The sequence below is a fragment of the Ahaetulla prasina genome, chromosome 10 (assembly GCF_028640845.1).
Source record: "Ahaetulla prasina isolate Xishuangbanna chromosome 10, ASM2864084v1, whole genome shotgun sequence".
In the NCBI taxonomy this organism is placed as follows: domain Eukaryota; kingdom Metazoa; phylum Chordata; class Lepidosauria; order Squamata; family Colubridae; genus Ahaetulla; species Ahaetulla prasina.
In genome coordinates, this window is record NC_080548.1 from 34,221,420 (window position 1) to 34,238,779 (window position 17,360).

The window sequence follows — 17,360 nt, forward strand, 5'->3', positions numbered from 1 at the left end:
GGTCCTCCCGAGCCTCCTGCGTAAGGAGGGAGCGGGTCACCCTAAACAGGGCGGCTGGGCGATTATCTGCCGATGCGATGAGTGCGGAGAAATAGTTATGTTTCGCCACCCTGATCACCACCAGATAGGTCTGAATATATGACCTCGCTAGTCTTCGGTCAGATTCGGAGCGGCTGGACCTCCAGGCGCTCTCTAGGCTTCTTTTCCGGCGCTTCATCTCTCTCAGCTCCTCGTTATACCAAGGAGCTGGTCGAGTTCGTCGCCGGGTCAGAAGCCGCAAAGGCACGATGCGGTCCAAGGCGCCAGCCGCCTCCTCCTCCCAGGCGGCCGCCAGTTCCTCAGCCGAGCCGTGGGCTAAATCCCTCGGAAATGGCCCAAGCTCCGTCAGAAACCTCTCTGGGTCCATCAGGCGCCTGGGACGGAACCATTGAACCGGTTCCGTCTCCCTGCGGTGAGGTGTAGCGGTCCGAAAGTCTAGTTGAAGGAGTAAATGACTATTTACTATGCATTATATCCCTGTAGTGATAGTGATCAATTATATCTGCCCCACAAAAATGGTGGCAGAGGTTTACTGCAAGTCAAACTGCTGAAGAAGAAAAGCATGCATGGCTGATTACATAAAAGATTGCCAAGAACAAGCATAATTGGAATTTACTGAATGTTCAGGAAAGAAAACATGAATATTGAAATAATGTAATAAAAACAAGACCCGACTACTGGCATTCAATGGTCAATTTCTACAAAAGATCAAGGGGAAAGCGGATAAAGAGAAAACTTGGCAATGGTTTTCAACTTACAACAAAGAAAGTTATTCTGTTTTCTAAAATTATTGCTCCCCCAGATCTCAATCTTGCTAAGCTTTGCTTTTTGACTCAAAATCCTTTAATATAGTATTTTCCCCCTCTTGATTCCAAAACAAAAACAACTCACTAAGTATTTTTTCCTACTGTTTGGAAGATCTCTCTTAAATTGAAATTAATTGTATCCAAAAGTTTTGTAAGAAAATGACGCTTTTCCATATCTGGCATCCGTAAAGGCTGCACAGTGGTTTTGAGTGTGATGGTAATTCCTCCGCTCCTCAGATGCTCAACCCACAGACCCTAGGAGAAACTCAATTCCCAGTCTCATTAGGAGCAGCTGTCCAGAGCACAAATGGCCAATCTCTCAATCTACATCTCCAAAGAGAATTTCATTGGTCAAAAGTTGTTGCCTGGCTATTGATCTTTGCTGTCCCTCCTGGCATAAATGCTCACAAGGGCATCTAACCCACCATAGGTCCTCACCTAGAAGCCTGAAGTCACAGTTGTTGGCAAGCCTGGTTTTGTGATCGATAGAAGGGAAACCACAAAGGTCTTGGGAATGACCAACTTGGTTAGGTGGGTGTCCAGCAATTGCTTTCATCATCTCTGGAGAGGGCCACACAGTGTTTGTGGCATGCTTTGTTCATGGGGCAACCAAGTAGGCTCTAGAGGTGCTGTTAGCAACAGCATCTGCTTGGCTCATTCGTCTGTGGGCTTCCATAGTTCCATAGCTATTGTGAGGCTTCTGAATTGCATTGCTGAAGGTCAACTAAACACAAGACATTGGAATAAAGACAGGCATTTACACCCACTCAGCAGCCTTGAGGAAAGTGGGTTGCTTTCATTGTGTCAATACAGCAGGAGCTCTGGAATTGCCCCACCATAAAAGATTTCTCATTTCTAAAATCCTTTTGCTTATCAGTTAAGATGATGGTGGCCGTGTAAGGGAGGAAGAAAGCTTTATGGAACGTGGGATCCTGACCACAGAAGAAGGGAAATATCATGATCGGAGGAGTTGGCCTCATCCTTGTACTCAGAGCACCAAGGACCCATCCTGCCTTGCTTGTATGAAAAGAGATAACGGGAGGGGAGGGGCAGCTGGGGAATGCAATGGCAGTTTTGCTGAAGCAATTACCTAATCTTAGACCCCAATTCATTAAAATTCAGCAAAAGCAGAAAATTGCTCATTTTAAGTAATATTGTGCCTAAAATTAAGCACAGAACCACAGAGATACTGTTTAAGTATCTCCTCATCAAGTTTTTCAAATATCTTTTGAAAAGTTCTTGCAGAATACAGTTCATCATCTAGGCAATGCAGATCGTGACCCCTCAAGCCAAATCTTCCCCATTAACACTGCATGGCAAGACATTCTCTGCTCTTCCTGGCACTGAATTCCACTTGAGTGTTTCACTGGGGCCTTCAGTTTCCTGGTAAAGCATGGTAAAATGTCAGTTGTAGCTGCAACCGCCTTGCACCTGGAAGGGGGGAAGTTGTGGTCCAGGATAAAACTATCCTGGTTTTAAGGTAGCACCCTGCAATGCAGAGATGGAGCACTGATGTCCTATCTTCTCACTTTGAGCAGCTCCTTCCTCCAAGCTGGCAAGACTTTTGATGTTTCTTTTTCACCTCATGATGCCCAGTAAAACTTCGTTGTTGCTGTTGTTAATTGCGAAGTCGTGTCCGACCGATCGCGACCCCATGGACAATGTTCCTCCAGGCCTTCCTGTCCTCTACCATCCTCTGGAGTCCATTTAAACTCATGCCTACTGCTTCAGTGACTCCATCCAGCCACCTCGTTCTGTCATCCCCTTCTTCATTTGCCCTCAATCTTTCCCAGTATTAGGCTCTTCTCCAGGGAGTCCTTCTTTCTCATTAGGTGGCCAAAGTATTTCAGTTTCATCTTCAGGATCTGGCCTTCTAAAGAGCAGTCAGGGTTGATCTCCTCTAGAACTGACTTGTTTGTTCGCCTTGGAGTCCAAGGGACTTGCAGGAGTCTTCTCCAGCACCAGTTCAAAGGCCTCAATTCTTTGGCGCTCAGCCTTTCTTATGGTCCAACCTTCACAGCCATACATTGCACCTGGGAAAACCATAGCCTTGACTATACGCACTTTTGTTGGCAGGGTGATGTCTCTGCTTTTTAGTACGCTGTCTAGATTTGCCATAGCTTTCCTCCCCAGGAGCAAGCGTCTTTTAATTTCTTGGCTGCAGTCCCCATCTGCGGTGATCTTGGAGCCCAGGAAAATAAAATCTGTCACTACCTCCATTTCTTCACCATCTATCTGCCAGGAATTGAGAGGGCCAGATGCCATGATTTTAGTTTTCTTAATGTTGAGTTTCAAGCCAACTTTTGCACTCTCCTCCTTCACCTGCATCAAAAGGCTCTTTAGTTCCTCCTCGCTTTCTGCCATTAGAGTGGTATCTCCATATCTGAGGTTGTTGATATTTCTTCCAGCAATCTTAATTCCAATTTTTGATTCATCTAGCCCCACCTTTCTCATGATGTGTTCTGCATATAAGTTAAATAGGCAGGGTGATAGTATACAACCTTGCCGTACTCCTTTCCCAATTTTGAACCAATCAGTGGTTCCGTGTCCAGTTCTCACTGCGGCTTCTTGACCCGCATACAGGTTTCTCAAGAGACAAATAAGATGGTCTGGTACTCCCATCTCTTTTTAGAATAGAATAGAATTTTATTGGCCAAGTGTGATTGGACACACAGGGAATTTGTCTTGGTGCATATGCTCTCAGTGTACATAAAAGAAAAGATACGTTCATCAAGGTACAACATTTACAACACAATTGATGATCAATATATCAATATAAATCATAAGGATTGCCAGCAACAAGTTATAGTCATACAGTCATAAGTGGAAAGAGATTGGTGATGGGAACTATGAAACGATTAATAGTAGTGCAGATTTAAGAACTTGCCACAATTTGTTGTGATCCACACAATCAAAGGCTTTAGCATAGTCAATGAAGCAAAAGTAGATGTTTTTCTGGAACTCCAGCGTATGTTGGCAATTTGATCTCTAGTTCCTCTGCCTCTACGAAATCCTGTCTGTACTTCTGGTAGTTCTCAATCCACATACTGCTGGAGCCTAGCTTGTAGGATTTTAAGCATAACCTAACTAGCATGTGAAATGAATGCAATGGTGTGATAGTTTGAACAGTCTTTGGCATTGCCTTTCTTTGGAATTGGAATGTAAACTGACCTTTTTCAATCCTGTGGCCATTGTTGAGTTTTCCAAATTTGCTGGCAAATTAGGTGTAGCACTTTTACTGCGTCGTCTTTTAAGATTTTGAATAGCTCAGCTGGAATACTGTCTCCTCCACTAGCTTTGTTGTTGCTCAGATTTCCTAAGGCCCATTTGACTTCACATTCTAGGATGTTTGGCTCAAGATCAGTGACCACCCCATCGTGGTTATCAGGGATGTTAAGCTCATTCTTGTATAGTTCTTCTGTGTAATTTTGCCACCTCTTCTTAATCTCTTCTGCCTCTGTTAGGTCCCTGCCATTTTGGTCCTTTATCATGCCCATCTTTGCATGAAACGTTCCCTTCATATCTCCAATTTTCTTGAATAGATCTCTGGTCCTCCCTATTCTATTGTTTTCTTCTATTTCTTTGCACTGTTCATTTAAGAATGCATTCTTATCTCTTCTAGCTATTCTCTGGAATTCTGCATTCAACTGGGCGTATCTTTCTCCCTTGCAGAGCTTCCTCAGACAGCCATTTTGCTTTCTTGCATTTCTTTTTCTTTGGAATGGTTTTAGTTGCTACCTCTTGTACAATTTTATTTATTTTTATTTTATTTATTTATTTTGTCACAACAGTATATATAAGCATAAGCATGAAAATAACTATATAATATATAAGCATATATATAAGCATAAGTATGTAATAACTATATTAATTGGATATAATGAAAGGAAACAATAGGACAGGAACGGTAGGCACGTTTGTGCTCTTATGCACGCCCCTTACAGACCTCTTAGGAATGGGGTGAGGTCAATAGACAGTTTTTGGTTAAAGCTTTGGGGATTTTGGGAAGAGACCAGAGAGTCAGGTAGTGTGTTCCAAGCATTAAAAAACTCTGTTACAGAAGTCATATTTTCTGCAATCAAGATTGAAGCGGTTAACATTAAGTTTAAATCTATTGTTTGCTCTTGTATTGTTGTGATTGAAGCTGAAGTAGTCTTCAACAGGAAGGACATTGCAATATATGATTCTATGAGTTAAACACAGGTCCTGTCGAAGGTGGCGGAATTCTAAGTTTTCTAAACCCAAGATTTCAAGTCTGGTGGCATAAGGTATTTTGTTGTATTCAGAGAAGTGGAGAACTCTTCTTGTAAAATATTTCTGGACACATTCAATTGTATTGATGTCTGAAATGCGGTATGGGTTCCAGACAGGCGAGCTGTATTCAAGAATTGGTCTAGCAAATGTTTTATAAGCTCTGGTTAGTAGTGTAGTGTTTCTGGAGAAGAAGCTACGTAAGATTAGGTTTACAACTCTTAAAGCCTTTTTTGCGATGTAGTTGCAGTGGGCTTTGGCACTTAGGGTTTGTTGCGAACCTCCATCCATAGTTCATCAGGCACTCTGTCTATCAGATCTAATTCTTTAAATCTATTTGTCACCTCTACTGTATATTCATCAGGGATATGATTTAGTTCATACCTGAGTGGCCTGGTGCTTTTCCCTACTTTTTTTAGTTTAAGCCTAAATTTTGCAAGAAGCAGCTCATGATCTGAGTCACAGTCAGCTCCTGGTCTTGTTTTTACTGACTGTATAGAGCTTCTCCATCTTTGGCTGCAGAGCACATAGTCAATCTGATTTCTGTGTTGACCATCTGGTTATGTCATGTGTAGAGTCGTCTCTTAGGTTGTTGGAAAAGAGTGTTTGCTATGACCATCGTATTATTTTGACAGAATTCTATCAGCCTGTGCCCTGCTTCATTTTGTACTCCAAGGCCATACTTGCCTGTTATTCCGGTTATCTTTTGGCTTCCTACTTTAGCATTCCAATCTCCCATGATGATACGGACATCATTTTTTTGATGTTAATTCTATCAGATGCTGTAGGGCTTCATAGAACCAGTCAATTTCATCATCTTCAGCACCAGTGGTTGGGGCATAGACTTGAACTACTGTGATATTGAATGGTTTGCCTTGGATTCGGACTGAGATCATTCTGTCATTTTGGGGATTGTATCCCAGTATTGCTTTTCCTACTTTTTTATTGATTATGAAGGCTACTCCATTTCTTCTGAGGGATTCTTGCCCACAGTTGTATATCTGATGGTCATCTAAATTAAATTCGCCTATTCCTGTCCACTTTAATTTCCTGATTCCTAAGATCGATGTTCAGTCTTGTCATCTCTTGTTTGACCACATCCAGCTTGCCTTGATTCATTGATCTTACATTCCAGGTTCCTATGGAGAAAAAATCTTTACAGCATCGGACTTTCCTTTCACCACTAGGTACATCCACAGCTGAGCGTCCTTTCAGCTTTGGCTCAGTTACTTCATTCTTTCTGGCGCTACTAGTACTAGCCCTCCGCTCTGTCTGGTTCGGTTCTGCAACCCAACAAGAAAAACACAGACTTCAGAGGATAATTAGAACTGCAGAAAAAATAATTGCTACCAACCTGCCTTCCATTGAGGACCTGTATATTGCACGAATCAAGAAGAGGGCTGTGAAAATATTTGCAGATCCCTCGCATCCTGGACATAAACTGTTTCAACTCCTACCCTCAAAACAACGCTATGGAGCACTGCACACCAGAACAACTAGACACAAGAACAGTTTTTTCCCGAAGGCCATCACCCTGCTAAACAAATAATTCCATCAACACTGTCAGACTATTTACTGAATCTGCACTACTATTAATCGTCTCATAGTTCCCATCACCAATCTCTTTCCACTTATGACTGTATGACTATAACTTGTTGCCGGCAATCCTTATGATTTATATTGATATATTGACCATCAGTTGTGTTGTAAATGTTGTACCTTGATGAACGTATCTTTTCTTTTATGTACACTGAGAGCATATGCACCAAGACAAATTCCTTGTGTGTCCAATCACACTTGGCCAATAAAATTCTATTCTATTCTATTCTATTCTATTCTATTCTATTCTATTCTATTCTATTCTATTCTATTCTATTCTATTTTTCCCCAGTAGCATATTGGACACCTTCCGACCTGAGGGGCTCATCTTCCGGCATCATATCTTTTTCCCTTTTTGTACTGTCCATGGGGTTTTCATGGCAAAGATACTGGAGTGGGTTGCCATTTCCTTTCTTTCTTTGTAGAATAATTCAATTCATGGAAATTTTACATTTGTAATCCTCATGGATCTTTTTCTCCTTCCATTAAGAAGGAAAGACAAAGCAGCTGCAGAATTCCTTTAAAGCAGCACATATCAGGCGCCATCTGTCTAGAGGCATCCTGCTCAAATGTGCTCCTCTGCGGCTTCTCCAGCCCCCACATGGCAGAGTTTGGAGTCTGAGAAAATGCAACTCACTTTCTTTGATTGCCATCTGGAGTGTGGTTTGAACAAATGTGTGTGGGCAGCTTTGAGAAGTAGTATAAAATCATAGAAAATAATGCAGCTCATGTCCTTAATGAACCAGTACAGCTGCTGCCATTTAAAGATCTTTTTTCTTTGAACAATTTCCACATCTCGTTTTAAGGGCTAAAGGCAACTGAAGGTTTACAAAATACTACACATACTTTTGGGAACTCCTTGTTAGGAAAAGCATTTAAGAACCTAGGAAAGCACGGAGAGATAACCCTTATCATAAGAACCCTTCTCCCATGCCTCAGTGTGTGCGTGCCTCGTGCCACCAAGCAATGCTCAGGCTTCAGGTCTGGTGGAGAGGGCTTGGCCTGGGGTGGGGGGATTGGGGATGCCCTGGTTCAATTGGGTGTATTTGGATGCAGGACTGGGAACACAAGCCCATTCCAGCCGGCTTGAGGATTCTGTCCCACAGGGGCCCCATCTGGTGGCCACCAGGGAATCTCCATTCATGGGATAGAAATAGTGAAAATACAAGGGTGACTTGACTATCTGATCCTATCTGATTTGTTTTGCCATGTGGCGCAAATGCATACTTAAATGTATCAGAAGAGTTGCTTGTTTGCAATCCATTTTTGCCCAAGAAACTCAAACCAACTGAATGAATTGTCTATTTTTACATTTGATTTTCCTGCCTTTCCTAATCCTGGATTTTATTTTATTTTTTATTTTTTTTTATTTAAAAGTTTTACAAAATTCCTCCCCCCATATATCCCCCCCACCTCCCACCCTAAACCCCCTCTCTCACTTCCCCAAACCCCTCCCACACTTCCCAGAGCAATTACAGGGAATAGTATCCGACAATCACATACTAAATTATACTAATTATCCATAAACCCCCCCCCTCTCTAAAACCTTAACTCCCAGGAACAAGAAACAAAAAAAAAAAGGAAAGTACATTCTTCTTCCAATCCATTATGTATCAGTCCATTCCACTCCTAAAGTCTTCAGAATCTTTCGATTAAATTGGTATTTCCAGTTCATCGATAAAATACATAGTTTTTAATATCCAGTCTTCATTGATCAACACCAAGACAACATTCCATCTTCCAGTATTCATCAGAAATTCTTCTATAATATACCTTTCTTCCTTAAACAGTCTCTCAAATATAATTCATATTTCCAGCTTAAATTCTTAGATTTTCCTGTCCAATCTCCAAAAATAAACAATATTCTATCTTCTCATATCTTTGATATCACTTACATACATCAATATTAGCATTGCTAATATTAATATTAAACCTATATTATATCCAAAATATGTCAATTATAATAATTAAAATCTTCAATTTACCTTACATATGTCAAATAACATTATTGAAATTACACCTATAATTTTATCTGAAATGTATCAATTATAAAAATTAAATTCTGTTTAACCAAATAACAACATTACATCCATAAACAATCTCTTAAATATAATATTTAATCCAAATTCATAAATTTTATTGTCTATCCTCCAAAATTAAACAATATTCCATCTTCCCATTTCTTTATACCTCACATATATCAAATAATACCCCTAAAATTACACCTATAATTTATATCCAGAATAAGTCAGTTATAAAAATTAACCATAATCAAATAACATTATTAGAATTACACCTATAATTTATACCCAAAATAAATCAATTATAAAAATTAAACCCTATATATATAAAAAAAATACCATCACAATCACATCTTAAACATCTGCTCACCAATCAACTTAGCATCTAGCAATAAAGGATTTCCATCTTTAATACATTGGTGTAAAAATCTCTTGCTTTAAAAACTGTATTAAGAAAATACTTTCTTCCTTTATAATACACTGTTAAGCCAGCTGGAACCTCCCATCTAAAATATATCTGATGTTTCTTAAGCTCATCCACTAAAAAGGCAAATTCTTTTTTCTTTCTTAATATTTTAGGAGGAATTTCCTTCATTATTATATCTTGTCCTAATATTTGAAATTTATTTTTATAAAATGTTTGTAAAATTCCATACCTAATCTTCTTAGTTGTAAAATAAATAACCACATCTCTCAGTAATCGCTTCTGCCTTGCCAACCAAGGATTAACACGATAGATTCTTTCAATATTAACTTCAAAATCTTCTGGTTCCACTCCATCTATCTGAGCAAAGGCCTGAGTAAAAATCTCTTTTAAATTTTCCTGCCTCCATTCCTTTAATCCCCTCACCCTTATAGCATATTCCATTAATCTATATTGTAATATAACCCTTTCTTCATCTGCCCTATTCACCTTAACCTGAATATCATCTATTTTAGTTTCTAAATTCAAATTAATTTGATTCATTTAAACTTCCTCTATTTTCCTTTGCAAATCTAGATTAATTTGGTTAAGTTCTCCCAGTCTTTCCTCCATCTGAATACTAGATACCAATAAAAGCGTAATTGTATCCTTTACCATTTTCATATCCCTCCTCTGCTCTTCCACCATATCTTTAAAATCCGATATTTCTTTCTCCATTTCATTAAATTTTTGATCTATTTCTAAAAGATGAGCCTCCAAAAGTTCCTATAAAAAATTCCGTAAACCTTCCTTGATATCTTCTTTTAATTTCCGTATCTGAACTGAAGAAATTTCCAAGATTTTAGTAGTAGTTAATTCTGTTTGCTTAAGAACTATTTTTAAACTGTATAGTCTACCAAAAAGAAAAAAAATTTAATAAACTTTTCTTCCTAAACACTGTAATAGAAAAAAAGGTTTAAAAAAATCATAAACAGTTCTTATTCATTCCATTTAAAGAGTATCTTGTTATGTTCTTCTTATAGGTTCCACACCAGCAGTTGTAGTAAGCATTTCCTTAACTTTCGCTTTTAATACACAAAGCGCCATTTGCTTTCATTACACAAAACGCCATTTCCTTTCTTCGTCTCCAATCTTTGCTACAAATATATCCTCTGATAGGGAGTTAAAATCTTCTTACAAGCAAATGCCAGCACTCCTGTTTCTGCTCTGTCCACATTAGCAATCCATCACAAATCCATTTCAGTCGCGGAGATGGGTGCTGCGTTTTGTTCCGCCATTAGGCAGAAGCGTTTCAGATTCCGAAGCTTTTTTCAGGCTATAGAAGGAGCGTTCTCATCAAGCCTCCAGAAATTTTCCTGGGGCTTTCCTGGGGGCTCTACTTCAGCCCGAATGCTCACCTCTCCCTCTTTGCCCGAGGGAGAGATTTTCAAACCACCAGACAGCTGGTTTGCGCTGTCTGAACGGCTCTACCCTAATCCTGGATTTTGAAATCAAGTTTATCGAGGTTGGCAAGTCCAAAATTATATGGTGAGCTGCAAACTAGGATATGAATATGAAGTTCTAATATCCTGCCACCCCCTTGCCCATCTGTTGGCTCCTGGAGATCAGGACTATTGCTTATTATACATTTTATTGCATTTGTTTTATTGTAATCAATGATGTTTCTGCTTTGGGATGTTTTACAGGTGAAATGGCCTGCGTGCATTTTAAGCCCTGCCTTTGCTCAGAAACAGGTTCCCAACCAGGCTCCTGCAGGGGAAGGGAGAATTTAGGTATGCTTGGAGTCACTTGCTGTGGGAAGGGGCAAAAGAAAGCATGTGGCAAGAGGGATGGTAAACTGCATTCATTCAGCTGCTAGGACCTTTGTAGGGTCCTCCTTCCCAGGCCACAGAATGTCTTGCTGCCAACCCAGCTTTGCTCCAGGGGCTGAGTTTTCATGAGCAAGTTGCACAGGAAGACAGCAACCCAGAGAAAAGACACTGAGCTGTCTGCCAATCACTTGCATGTGCTTGGATGTTGGGGGCGTCCATGCTCTGAGGCTTTCCCTGCTGTTGCTAAACAACTCCTGATCAAGACACTCAGATAGCAACAGCCTGAAGCCCAGTTCCATCTCTGGCCAGATCTTTCTCCAATGTTTTGACAGGTAAGAGTTTCACCACCATTGTTGTGGTTAATTGCAAGTCTTAAGATCTGCCCCACCACCGACAGACTCTGCCACATTACAACAATGCTTCTTTTTTTTATTTATTTACATTTATATCCCGCCCTTCTCCGAAGACTCAGGGCGGCTTACAATGTATAAGGCAATATATTTCTTGGTTAAGTGCCAACCAGAAAGAGTATTTCTCACACGCATATCAAACAAGTGAGGCTGGCAGAACTCTGCGCAATTTACTTGGCATGCCCAGTTTTTCTCTCCATTGAAATGAAGACAACCCACTTCTTGTCTTTACCAGGATCAGGAAAGGAAACCAAGCCTGGCAGTTTCCCCGAGGGTCAGGGCAAGTGGCATTCCTGCCAAGCTGAGGAGGCCATGAAAAAGGCCTGTCCTTCCCTATGGTAGAGTTTTCAGACTCTTCCGCCCTGGATTTGAAGAATCTTTAGCCGGGCACCAAGAGCAATGGTGTGCTTTCTGCGCATGGGATATAGTTGTGGCCAATTCTGTCATAGAGACTCAGCAAAAGACATCTCAAATCCCTCACTTGTGGAATAACTGAGGTCCAGGTTTTTGTTCTCTGCTGCTGAGGCCTCTGCCTGTCCTGAGGGGGTGCACTCTTATAAACGAGGTCATTGCCCCCTCCCTCTGCCTGCTCTTGGGGAGTGTTAATCCCTTTGTCTGTCTGCTGATGGATGGAGGCTGATTTGCAGAGAGCAGAAACACACCAGAGTTGGAATGGACCTTAGAAGTGTTCTAGTCCAGCCTCCTGCTGAGACAGGAGACCAGGGGTTCCCAACCTCCAGTCTGCAGCTGCAGCTTGTTGGGAACCAGGCCGCATAAGCAGCATACAAGCGTGCAAACGAAACCATCCCCTCCCCCCCATCAGTCTTGGAGCCGGTAGGTTGGAAACTGCTGGTCTAGACCATTTCAGACAAGTGGTTGTCCAGTCTCTTCTTGAAGACCTTCACTAATGGAGAATCCACAACTTTTCTTTTATGTACACTGAGAGCATATGCACCAAGACAAATTCCTTTTGTGTCCAATCACACTTGGCCAATAAAAAAAAAAAATTATTCTGGAGGAAAGTTCCACTGGTTAATTGTTCTCACTGCCAGGAAATTCCTCCTTAGTTCTAGGTTACAACTTTCTATCCCTTGCTTCTTGCCCTGCCTTCAGGTGCTTGGGAGAATAAGTCCTCCCCTTTTTTGGGGCAGCCCCTGAGATATTGGGAGATTAAAACCATGTCACCCCAGTCTCTCTTCCTTAGAGTAGACATACATGTCTCCGGGCCAGTCGGGAAACACTCCCGGCAGCAACAACTTGAGCGCAGAGCTCCCTGCATTTCTCTGAATAGCGGGGCGGCTTGGGCGCCCTGTGGAAAAGAGGTGCCTTCCGTTGCTGCTGCTGGAAACCGCAAGACTCCCGTGGGCAGGCCTCGAGGAAAGCAGCCATGCAAAAGACGGGGGGGGGGTGAGGATCAGGACTCGTCATTTCCGTCTGCGGAACAGGCACACGTGGTGGTGGGGGGCACAGCATGGAAACGCGGGCGCACCAAGCGCAAAATTGCCAGAAATCTTGCGAGCCTCAACACAGCCGTCGGCTGGTTTGCTTGCTACGCCCCCTCCCCTTCCGCGCCCTCTCCTCCCCTGTCTTCTAGCAGAGACGGCGACGCATTCGCTTCAGCAGTCGACTGGCGGAAATCCTTCCGCCGTGGCGGCGGCGGACTGGCTCCCTTAGCGGTGTGCGTGGACCGTCCGGGCGGTGGCTACCGGGCGTGCTCGGCCGCGGCGATCGCGCGGGAACCTCAGGGGGACAGGAGCTGCGAGAGCAGGTGGCACCCCCCAGTTCGCCTCGTCGGAAGAGGTGGCTGCTGGGCGAAACAGGCGTAGCGCCGGTGGACGGTGCAGCGCGTGTGACGAGCCGGCAGGCGGAGCCTCTCCAGGCGAGCGCATGGCCAGCCTCGCCTACCAACTCGGGCGCGCAGAGGAGGCGCGGCCGCGAAGGGCGGCCGTCGAGCCAGGTAAAAGCGCGCGGCCCGGGGGGCGTCGCGGCGGCAGCCCACCTTCGCCTTTGCCCAGAATTGCGCAGTCGCCGCCTGTCATCCCGCTCGCGGGTCAACCTTCGTGGAGGAGACCGAAGAACCGCCGGGAGCGGAGGGCTTCCAGGCCGGCGCGCCGGACCTCGACGGAGGCGAGCGACCTGGTCTTGCTCACTCTCCGTGGGGGGAGGACAATTGTCGCCGGCAAGGGGCCGGTGGTAGGGCGAGCCCCTTCCCGACTGATGGCAGGCCTCAAGGTGAGAAGGGAGGCGGGTGCGCCGTCCTAGGGGAGAGTTTGCGCTCTTTTGAGCTCCTGGCTGCGGGGAAGCCGCGGCGGGGCTTCAGCGGGAGCCCTCACCATGTTCGGGGTTTACCAGTGCGGCCGCTGTTCCCTTCCACCGGCCCCGTTGTTGTGAAGCGGGGCAACGGGAGGAGGCGGCGCTTCGAAGCTTGGGGTGTGTGCGTGTGCGCGCTCTTAGTGCTGGCGGAACGGCTTCTTTCCACTCGTGCCAGGCTTCCTCCGAGGTGGATGGGCTCTTGTCAGCAGCTCACGCGTGGCCCCTACTGGCCATTCTGGGCGGCTGCTCTGAGGTGCCCACCTGGCGGCTTGGAACCCTTAGTGGGGAATGGGGAGCACTTGCTTCCCTGTGGCGCTGAGGTAGCTTCGAGCCGAGTCGGACAACGAGAGCTCTCACGACGAGGCTGAAGACACCGGGGCCGGGCTTCGCCGACAGGAGAAGCCGGCCGGTGTCGGAGGCGTGTGGTCTCCAGCCCCGCTGGGGCGCCCTTGCCACTGGCGTTCGCTGCGCCTTCTCTTGGCCTTCAGCTGCAGAGGATGCTTGGCCTCCCCGCCTTTTGCAGGTCTCAGGCAGGGGGCCGCTCCGCGGGGCAGCTATCTAGCCGGAAGCCGCGCCGGTCTGGGTATCGCATTCTTGGGCAGGCGAAGCGACTCTTATTTGCGGTCTTCGGCCGAGCCCTGGTTGGCAGCGCGGCGGCATACGTCTGGGGGACCCCTCCTCCGCTGGGCAACCATGTCCAGATCGCCGGTTTCGTCTGCCGGCGCGCGCGGGGGTGTGTGTGCGCTTGTCAAAGGATGGCTTCATCCCGGCGGCTGGACGGAGAAAGCTGCTGCGGTGATTCTCGGTGGGCTCTTCCCGCTGTCATCTAGGGAAGGAGGGACCATCTTCTCTTGCCCCTCCCCAGCTGAAATATCAGGGACCCTCGAGTGACGCTCCTGGACCGGCCTGCACGTGAGGACGGGTCCCGTGCCAGCTCCGAGGCTGCTGGAGCGCTGCGGCTTCTCAGCCAGGGTCTCCGTTCTCTGGTCAGCTGGTGGGATGGGGCCTGACCCGGTGGGAGAGGCGGCTGCTGGAGAATGGCCGGCAGAGCCGCGTGCCATTAGTGCTTTTTATGTTTTTTGTGTAGAACACAAATAGAATGTTGTGGTTTTTCTTTTAAAATGTTTTAGAATTGTTTAAAGTTTAAGCAAATATGTTATTTGCCAATAATTGCATAGATTAAGAGTATAGCAGCCATAGCAACACCTCCTAAACACAAAATGGGTGGCTTGAAATGTGAAGGTGAGCATGGCTTAATGGAGAGATGGCCCCCTCCTCCCCTTTTCCAAGACTTCATCTGCTATTGGAGCACCTATGTGCAGAGGCAATCGGCCAGGGCCTCCTGTTCAGGAAGGCTGGGTGTTTATGCATGTGGAATCCCATTGGGCCATCTGGTTGCCAAGCTTTCTGTGTTTTCTATGCACATATTGGCTGTCAAAATTTTGACTTCTGCCAAGTTTCTGTTCAAGATCTCGGAAATAAAGCCTAACGTGGGGATCTCTTTCCTTTATTTCAATTCTTGATCCTGTGTAGAAGGGACAAAGATGTGCATGTGGGAAGGAGGCATCTTGTTCCTCTTCACACACACACACAGAGAGAGAGAGGGAGAGAGAGAGCTATTTAAAAAGATATAGGCATCATTTTCACAAGGAGTGTCTCCTTCATTCAGAGCCTGTCTTTAGGCCTTGGGTGTTTGTGCTGAAAACTGGCCTTCATTTATTTATTTATATCCTGCATTTATCCATTTGCATTGGATCAGCATGGAAACCGGCCCTTTTGGCATCCTTTGTACCACTTAGCAACTGCAGATACATTAAGAGAATGGTAAGTTGCCTAAAAGACGACTGTAAGACCAATTTAAAAAAACAAAACAAATCAGAAGCCAAACATATTATAAGATCTTCACAACCACCCTGCGCCAAGGGCTGGAAGAACAATCATGTTTTTAATGAATTTCTGAGTGTCATTAGGGTGAGAGCTATTTGTATTTCCTCAATTAAGAACTGTATTTCCCAAGTTTATTGTTGTAAACTCCAGGATAAGTGCATAAATTCTAACTACAACCAAGGCTTCCTCCATCTGGATTCAAGTGTGGAGACCTTGGTGCTTGGTTGTTTGCTTCCAGACATTTCAGTAACCAATTAAGTAACGTCATCAGTGTGAGGGAGTATGCTATCTCTCAAGGACCAAGGCAAGGGTTTGGGTCTTTTTTTAGTTTCCCAAATAGGCTAACGCTTGCTCCACAGGGTTCCCTGGTCGGCTGAAATACTTGAAGCTGTTCAAATTTCAACTAACCTCAACCCCCCCTCCCCTGCCGTGGCATTTCTAGTCATTGCTTCTGGAGAGCGCAGGAAAGTCTTGCAGCTTCTCTCTATTGCAGACGCGGCCACAGAATCGTAGAGCAGGAAGAGGCTATTTTGTCCATCAAAAATGAAGCATCTCCAACAGATGGGTACCTAACACCTTCAGCCAAAGGCTCATCACTCTTGGTTAACTGGCTCCATGACTGAAACTGAATGTTGAGGTTTTCCTGCTTAGAACAATCTGGGCTTTAAACACAGGATGCTGCAACCTTTGTAAACCCATGTCGGTTGCCAAACACCCGAAGTTTGATAACATGACTGTGAGGATGCTGCAGTGGTCATAAGTGTGAGGAACTGGTCATAAGTCACTTTGTTCAGTGCCATTGTACGTATGAGTGGTCAATAAGTGAATGGTTGTAAATCAAGGACTACCTGTAACGGTAAGTGGGTTTTTGTTTTCAGAATATTTCTCACTCTCTGGTTGTTGTTTTTGTTAGACTGTCAGTCTCCAAAGTACAAGGCTTCCTATTAGTCCCATCTTGCTTTTCAGGAGGGGAAGGGTACTGCTTTTGAGACTCCAGGGTCTTGTTGGAAGTTTGTATTTACTTGACAGTTGTGCAGGAAAAGCTATTGTTAGCATTTCTTTGCTCATTAAGAGCCATTTCCGTGGGACGGGAAGGCTGTAATGTTCAGGGCCCAGTGGATTTTCTGATGCCAGGTTTATCAATCTTTGCTGCTCTATTTTTGAGCTGGGAAATTGTGCTTCAGACCATTTATCCCCCTCCTAAATCTGGCCGGTGTTCCCTAAGCCTGATAGCTCTAACCCTCAAGTGGTCTACAAGAAAAGTATATTTATGATTAGTCAAGACCCTCTCCTCACAGCAACTGTCCTGAGAATTTCAGTATTCTTCAAACACCAGAAAATTATATTGGATCACCTGCCCAGTTAAGTTCCAAGATCCCAGCACCTGGTCCTGCTCTTTGCTGGGATTGTCATCTTAAAAAGATTTTTTTTTCTTTGTGGAATCAGCTGCTGAGAATTATCCAAAAATGTTGATCATTTTTATATCATCTGGCAGATTGTTGCCCTAGTGAAGGAGTGTGCAGGTGGGCTGAATTGGAAGCAAGAAGAATGGGCAAGTCAAAAAGAAAGAGGGAAGGGTCCTCTCTCACTTCCGTGCCAAAGATTCCACCTGACCCATTGATAAATTGGTCCTCTGCGGTCCTCTCCCGAAATCTGCACTTTTGTGGCTACCCCTCGTAATTCAGAAATCTGAGTGCTTGGAAAGTTTATTTATTTATTAGGCTTTTATAGCAATATTCCACATTTATTATTTTATAAGTAACACAAGGTGGTGAACATACATAAAACTCCTATTTTTG

At 44.3% G+C, this 17,360-nt stretch overlaps 1 protein-coding gene across 4 annotated transcripts in view; it reads left to right on the forward strand.

The window, feature by feature from the left end:
- Positions 1–8,780: 8,780 nt before the first annotated feature.
- LOC131204211 (leucine-rich repeat and fibronectin type III domain-containing protein 1-like protein) overlaps positions 8,781–17,360 on the forward strand; it is a 30,523-nt gene continuing 21,943 nt past the window's right edge. Inside the window, exon 1 of one of the 4 annotated variants that reach the window (XM_058195171.1) lies at positions 8,781–13,593. The gene's annotated coding sequence lies outside the window, so the exon portion shown is untranslated. The remainder of the gene's footprint in view (positions 13,594–17,360) is intronic. The other 3 variants (XM_058195173.1, XM_058195172.1, XM_058195174.1) reach the window with 3 other exon arrangements.